Source organism: Carettochelys insculpta, chromosome 4 (genome assembly GCF_033958435.1).
Source record: "Carettochelys insculpta isolate YL-2023 chromosome 4, ASM3395843v1, whole genome shotgun sequence".
In the NCBI taxonomy this organism is placed as follows: domain Eukaryota; kingdom Metazoa; phylum Chordata; order Testudines; family Carettochelyidae; genus Carettochelys; species Carettochelys insculpta.
The window spans coordinates 1,975,373-1,981,876 of NC_134140.1; positions in this window are offsets into that span (position 1 = coordinate 1,975,373).

A 6,504-nucleotide genomic window follows, 5' to 3' on the forward strand; every position below is an offset into this window, starting at 1 on the left:
GGCCGGGCGGGGGCTCTGCTCAGGGGCTGGGCAGCTCCTGCATGCCCACCCAGGCACTCGCGTACAGGGATCACAGCTGCTGTCCAGCTGCCCTTCCTGCCTGGGGGGCCTAGAGAGGGAGGGGGCCAGCCCTGGGGGGAGGGGGCCTGGGCCTGGTTCAGTGGGGGGGGGGGCGGGATGGCGACGAGTTGGGCCCAGCGGAGGTGGGGGGCATTTGAGGCCACCTGTGTTGGAATTCCCGCGGCCGAGGGGCCCCTCCAGGTGCTGGGTTCACGCCCAGCTGTCCCTTGCTGGGGGCCCCTGGGTGCAGGCTGGCGGGTGCCACCCCGCGTGTGGCAGGGCTGCTGGGGTCGCAGCAGGCTCGGCGGCCACCGTCCTGCTCCAGACCCGGCCCTGCTTGCTCTAATCTCTTCCAGCCAGGCATGAAATAACTGTCCCTGGGGCTGCCTGCGCCACTGGGAGCCCCAGCCCCAGCAGCAGGGGCTCTGCCACTCGAGGGGGGGAACTCTCGTGCGCGGCCGCTGTGCCCCCTCCCCTGCCAGTGCTGCACAGAGGGGGTGGCCACCCTCTCCCCTGCCAGCCCCATGGCCCTTCCGTCCTGGGTGTGGTGGGGGCTGGCCCCAGGCTGGGCTGTTCCAGCTGGGCTGGTGGCTGACGGCCCAGAAGTGTCTGGGGGACAATTCTGTCGAAGTGACCCAGGTGTCCACCCAGGGGTGCTTTGTGGACTTCCACCGGCTCCAGGGGGTCGGGGGCAGGGCTATGGTTGGCCCCATACCCAGCTGCTGGTGGGGCACTGGTGTTCAGTGTCCCAGGGGGCTCAGGCACCCTCACAGCCCAGTGCTGCGTCCCAGCCCCCTGCCTGGTGTGGGGAGATGGGTGGGGATGTTACTGTTACTGCCTGGGCACAGGCTCAGCATGGGGCAGCGCTGCCCCCACCCACACAGGCCTGGCACAGCCCTGGGCCGGGCTGGACCCAGCCAGCTGCAGCCGTGCTGATTAACGCCCTCTGCGTGCACACCCCCACCCACACCCACACAAAACAGAGACGGGAGGGGGAAACAGCAGCCCCTCCCCCAACCCCATTTCCAGCACAGCCGTTGAAGCCAATCTCCCCTGGCAGTGCCCCCCCCGGCACTGAACCCCAATCCTGGGGGGGGGCAAGCAGCCCTGCGCAGCTCCAGTACAATCCCCTCTGCCTTAGCAGAGCTGGAGCAGGGCTGCCCCTCGCTAGCAGCCAGCAAACTGCCCGCCCACTGTACCTGCTGGGCCGAGGCGGGCAGCTGCCCAGCTACTAGGCGAAATACGACAAACTGCGGGGGGTGGAGGTGCTCACAGGAGGGAGATTTGAGGGGTGCTCTTGGTGCAGGAGGGGCAGTTTACAGCACCTTGGGGTAAGTAGCTCGCTGGGGCGCGTGTTACTCTGTCTGTCTTGGCTTTGGAGCTGTTTGTTTAAGAGGCCGTGGGCTTTAATTAGGGTTTCAAATCAAAATCTCTCTGCTCATTGGTTGAGCCGTAGCCAGAGGGAGGGGCTATCAGGAAGGCCAGGGCTTTATAAACCCCTCTAGTAAGCAACCAGGGCGCGTGCGAACAGGAGGGAGCTTAGAGGGCACTAGTTACGTCTGTCCTCCTTTAGACGTAAAACTTCACAAAACTATACCCCAAACGTTTCGCTAAAAACCCCGTAGCGAATCAAACTTGTGCTTGGGAGACAGTGCAGGCAGCAGCCCGGCCACAGCGCGGGGGCTAGCCTGCTTGTTGCAGCGAGTGGAACATGTATGATTACCTGCCCATGGATGGGTGGCGTATGTGTGCACCCGGTGCAAGTCGCTCCCAGCTCTCAGAGACCGCGCTGGGGCTTTCGAGGCCAGGCTGGCTGAACTGGAGGAGCTGAGGGAGGCTTGTTGATGAGGCTTTCGGGGCCACTGTAGTCCTGTCCCACCTCCCGTCTGACAGCCTGAGCGCTGTTCAGGAGGATGACAGGCTCAGGGGAGGAGAGCCGGCGGTGGGAGCAGAGGGGAACGCGCATCGTTGGGACCCTCCTTCCAAAGGATGTTGTGGTGCCCCTCGCACTGAGGATACCTCTCTGCGGGAGGGGACGCCAGGTGTTAGGAGGAGGCAGGTGTCAGTTGTGGGTGATTCGATCATTAGAAACATGGATAGCTGGATTTGTCATGACCAGGAGACCCCTATGGTGACTTGCCTGCCTGGCGTGAAGGCATCTAGATAGACTTATGCGTAGTGCTGGGGAGGACCTCTGTAAGTGGCATTCTCAGCAGTGGTTCTGTTCACAGGCAGGGCCAGCTAGGCAGGCAGAACTTCAGTCTCCATGGGCAGCTGAGATGATGGTGTGAGGAGGAGGAAGGGTTGAGTTTTATTAGGAAAGGGGGACACTTTTAGCCTAGGGGCAGCCTGTACAGGAAGGGTGGGCTCCACGTAAACCAAGGTGAACCCAGACTGCTGGCACTAAACATCAAAAAGGTCATAGAGCAGTTTTTAAAGCTAAGAGATGGGGGGAAGCCAAAGGTTGCAGAGGAGCACGTGGATTGGCTGGAGGCTGCTCTTAGACGAGCGTCCCTGGATAGAGATTCTCTAGGTTTTAGTTGGAGAGAGAGGAGGGGAGCTGGTATAATATGCACCAGATCAGACAGGAAACGCTCACACCTAAATGCAGCAGGGAAGGGCAGAGAAATAAACTGACAATTAGTGCTTCTACACCAATGTGAAAAGTCTAGTAAGGGGTGACCTAGAGTACCTCCTGTTAAAGGAGGTTGACCTAAGAGACATCACAGAAACCTGGTGGAATGAGGACAATCAGTGGGACAAAATCACACCAGGATGGGAAGTACAGCGGAAGGAGAGACTAGGTTGTGTGGGTGAGGGGGTGGCCCTGTCTGTGAAAAATAACGTAAAAGCAAATCAAGTAAAAATCTTAAATGAGTCAAAATGCTCCCCGGAATCACTGCGGATGGTCATTCTGTGCTCGAGGACGAGTACGGCACCAGGGCTATATTATCGACTACCTGCCCAGGACAGCGAGAGCGATGCAGAAATGCTCAGGGCGAGGCGAGAGGCTGGCGCACTAAAACACTCAGTAGTACTAGGGGATTTCAGTTATCCCCATATTGACTGGAAGCCTCTCACCTCAGGACGAGATGCAGCGACAACAGTTCTTGATGTGTTCAGTGACTGCTTCCTGGAGCAGCTGGTACAGGAACCCACCAGGGGAGAGGCCGTTCTCGCTGGAGCGCCGAGTGGAGCACAGGAGCTGGTGCAGGAGGTTACCCGGACAGGACCAGGTGGGAATAGTGACTACGATCTAACAACATTTAACATGCCCTGGTGGGAAGAGCACCTCCAGCAGCCCAACACGCTGGCGTTTAATTTCAAAAAGGGGAATTGAGGAATTGAGGTGAGTTAACAAATTAAGAGGTACAGGGACTAGCGTAAAATCCCTGCAAGCTGATGGACGCTGTTGAAGGCCACCATAATAGAGCCCCAACTGAAATGTACACCCCAAATTACAATAAACACAGTAAGAGACCTGAAAAGAGTCGCGGTGGCTTAACGACTGTAGAAAAGCAGCAGCAAGTGATAAAACGGCATCTTTAAAAAAGCGGAAGTTCAAGCCTAGTGAGGTAAATAGGAAAGAGCATAAACGCTGCCAGCTGAAGTGCACAAGTGTAATAAGAAAAACAAAGATTTTGAGGCCCAGCTAGCCACACACTCAACAAGTAACAGCAAAATGTTTTTAAAGTACATTAGAAGCAGAAATTCTGCTTGAAAAAACAGTGGGGCCCCTAAATGCTGGAAATACAAAAGGAAAAAAATCAAAGACCATAATGCCATTGCACTGGGCTCTAACCCCACAGCTCATCCCTGGCCCCACAGCCCTGGGCTCTCAGCCCCCCACAACTCATCCGCTGCCTCCACAGCCCTGGGCTCCCACCCTCATAGCTCACCCCCAAACTCTGACCCACAGCTTCTACCAGCCCAGCTTTGCTAAGGCCGGGCCTCTGAGCTATGGGTTGGACAAGGGCTGGGCTATCTGTGCCCAGACTCATCCGTGTGCCCCCAAACTTCCACCCAGAGCAACCCCCTGTGATGGGGTTCAGGGGTCCCTCTGCACTGCACCCTGTCCGCTGGCAGGAGTGACTCTCACTCAGCAGGTACAACAGGAGGTTCATTAGGCAACAGATGTCCAGTTTCTCACAGAAGCGACAGCATAGCAGCCAGAGACAGTCCTTCCAACCTGTCCTGGGGAGAAGACCCCAAGGGGTGCCCCTCTGGGGTGTAGCTTCCCCCTCCTCAGGCTGGCTGCCTTCCAGCTCTCTCTGTTCCCCTAGCCTCTAACTGCTGCCCCCAATTCAAACCCAGCTCGGCTCCTCCCTCCTCTTTGTTCAGGTCAGAGGTGTTGTGATGGGGTTCAGGGGTCCCCCTGCACTGCACCCCGTCCGCTGGCAGGAGTGGCTTTTACTCAGCAGGTACAACAGGAGGTTTATTAGGCAACAGATGCCCAATTTCTCACAGAAGCGACAGTACAGCAGTTAGAGACAGTCCTTCCAACCTGTCCTGGGGAGAGGACCCCGAGGGGTGCCCCTCTGGGGTGTAGCTTTCTCCCTCCTCAGGCTGGCTGCCTTCCAGCTCCTCTTTCCCTAGCCTCTAACTGCCGACCCCGATTCAAACCCAGCTCGGCTCCTCCCTCCTCTTTGTTCAGGGCAGAGGTGTTACCTGCCAGTTGTAGCCCCAGGGTCATTCTTGCCTCTCACATCCAGCCTGACTCACACAGGCACTCCCCCCACTCCATCACATCTTTCCCCACTTCCAGACCGAACTGAGCGGGGTCACTTAGCCAGTGACCTGGGGAAGTTTGGGGCCCTCCCTGCGTGACAGGGCATCGGCTATGGTGTTGTTGTTCCCCTTGACGTGGACCACCTCCATATTGTAGTCCTGCAGGAGCAGACTCCACCGCAGGAGCTTGGCGTTGGCCCCTTTCATGTGATGCAGCCAGGTCAGGGGTGAGTGATCGGTGTACATGGTGAAACGCCGTCCAAACAGATACGGCTGCAGCTTCCCCAGCGCCCACACCATGGCCAGACATTCCTTCTCTATAGCTGCGCAGTTCTGCTCCCGGGGCAGCAGCTTCTTACTCAGGCACACGATGGGGTGTTTCTCCTCTTTATCATTTACCTGCATTTGCACAGCCCCCAGCCCCACGTCTGAGGCATTGGTGAACACCAGGAAGGGTTTGTTGAAGTCTGGATTTGCCAGCATTGGGGCCCTGACCAGATCCTCCTTCAGCGCGCAGAGGGCCTCTTGGCACTGCTCGGTCCAGACCACCTTGACAGGCTTTCCCTTTTTACATAGCTCCGTGAGGGGGGCTGCGATGGAGCTAAAGTGGGGCACAAACCTCCGGTAGTACCCCGCCATCCCAATGAAGACCTGGACCTGTTTCTTAGTCTGGGGTGTTGGCCAGTCTCTGACAGCCTCCACTTTAGCTGGCTCTGGCTTTAAGCAGCCGCTGCCCACCTTGTGGCCCAGGTAGGTCACCTCAGCCATCCCCACCTTGCACTTCCCTGCCTTGATAGTCAGACCGGCCTTCTGGAGTCGGTCCAGCACCTGCTTGACTTGGGACACATGGTCCTCCCACGTCTGGCTGAAGATGCAAATGTCGTCCATGTAAGCCAGGGCAAAGCTCTCCATCCCTTTCAGTAGCTGGTCCACCAGACGCTGGAAGGTAGCGGGTGCCCCCTTGAGGCTGAAGGGCAGGACAAGGAACTCGTAGAGCCCCACAGGGGTGATGAAAACCGACTTAAGCCGGGCATCTTTGTCTAATGGCACTTGCCAGTACCCCTTGGTGAGGTCTATGGTGGTGAGGTAACGGGCTCCCCCCAGCTTGTCTAAAAGGTCATCAGGCCTGGGCATGGGGTAGGCGTCCGAGACAGTGATGGCGTTAAGCTTGCGATAGTCCACACAAAACCGAACAGACCCATCTTTTTTAGGGACTAACACCACGGGAGAGGCCCAGAGGCTGGACGAGGGTTGGATCACCCCCAGAGCCAGCATGTCTTCAACCTCCAGCTCTATGTCCTGAGCCGTCTTCCCGTGGCTCTGAATGGCACACACTTGATAGGGGTGTGGGTGCCTGTCTCTATTCGGTGGACAGCCAGGTCAGTGCATCCGGGTCTGTCAGAAAACAGCTGTTGGTGTGAATGCAGCACCTTCTTGATCTCCATCTGCTGGGCAGGGGTCAGCTGGTCTGAGAGGGGAATAGACTCTGCTGAAAATGGACAGCAGTGCAGCTTTCCCCTTGTCCCGGCTCTTCCCCACCCTCTGGCAGGGATCGCAGGACAGGCAATACAGACGGACAGCTGCAAAGATCCCAGGCCAAAAAAAGTTCTGTAACAACCTTCTCCTGGTGCGGTGGATCCCCTGGTGTCCTCCGAGTGGGACATCATGGGCTAGGTACAGCAACCTGTGCCGGTACTTTTGGGGAACCACCAGTTG